This window comes from Octopus bimaculoides, chromosome 13 (genome assembly GCF_001194135.2).
Source record: "Octopus bimaculoides isolate UCB-OBI-ISO-001 chromosome 13, ASM119413v2, whole genome shotgun sequence".
Taxonomy (NCBI): Eukaryota; Metazoa; Mollusca; class Cephalopoda; order Octopoda; family Octopodidae; genus Octopus; species Octopus bimaculoides.
This window is the reverse complement of record NC_068993.1, coordinates 51,948,936-51,950,254: the sequence shown is the minus strand read 5'-3', so window position 1 is coordinate 51,950,254 and position 1,319 is coordinate 51,948,936.

The following is a 1,319-nucleotide window of genomic DNA, read 5'->3' as shown; positions in this document are numbered from 1 at the left end:
TGTATGTATGTATGTATGTATGTATTATCCATCTACACACGAATACGCATACAAAAGCATTCATATATACAAACGAAGTAAATGGAGTGTGATGTCGAGTTAAAATACAATACAAAACCAGATTAACATTACCGGCAACAACAATAGTAATAATAGCAATACCAAAAAAAAAATAAATAAAAATAATAATGGCTTCAGAGTTTGGCACAACGCCAGCAATTTCGGGGGGAAGTATTTGTTTTATCGACTCCGGGCGTGTGAAAGAGAATGTTAGATCAGCAGAATTGGAACTCAGAACGGATAAAATGCGGTCAAACATTTTTGCTCGGCGAGTTAACGGTTCTGCCAGCTCGCCGCCTTAATAATTATAACAATCCTTTCTATTATAGATGCAAAGCCTGAAATTGAGGATGTGAGAGGGTTAGTCGATTATATCGGCCCAGTGTTTCACTGGTACTTAATTTATCGACCCCAAAAGGATGAAAGGCAAAGTTGACCTCTGCAGAACTTGAACTCAGAACGTAACAACGGGAGAAATACCGCTAAGCATTTTGCCCGTTGTGCTAACGATTCTTCTCTCTTTACTGCCCACAAGGGGCTACACACAGAGGGGACAAAGAAGGACAGACAAACGTTTTGTGTGTAACGATATCGTAGCTGTTTATGTTAACATTCCTTTATTTTTGTGTGGTATTGTTTATTGAAAACAGTAAAACACAATACCGATCTTATAGAAGTTTATGAGCAAAATTCAGTTCATTAGAAGACCTGAAATAAATCTGTAATATAAAATCACAAGGAAATTAACTTCAGTTGTCAAAGTAGAGAGCTATATATCATTAGCTGTTGTCTTAGTTTCTGGAAGCGCACAAATCATTACATCATATATGGGAATGCGAAAACACAGTTTTAAGAACCAATGCTTAAATATTAAGCCCACTCCTTCCCATGTAAGAGTCACTATTGAATTATCAATTCGTACATAGCATTTGCTGGATCATAACAAAGAAACCTTTATGACCAAGTCTGGATTGAACTTCAGCAAGTGAACTTGTTTACAATTTATTCATACCTCGCCTGTGTGTGTGTGTGCGCGCGTGTGTATAAGGTCCATGGATCGAGGTGTTGGAAGAAAGCTAGCTTCAAGCAGTCCGTAGTAAATATAAAAAATACCTTTCAGGGACAATAGTGTCTTATTCAGTTTTTCGTATCGAAGTACGACAAACTGAAAAAAAGTTCTTTTGATATTTCAAAGTAGGCGACCAGGATTGTCGGGTATGCGAATAAGAACAGGATAGTTAAAGAATGGAGAATATATA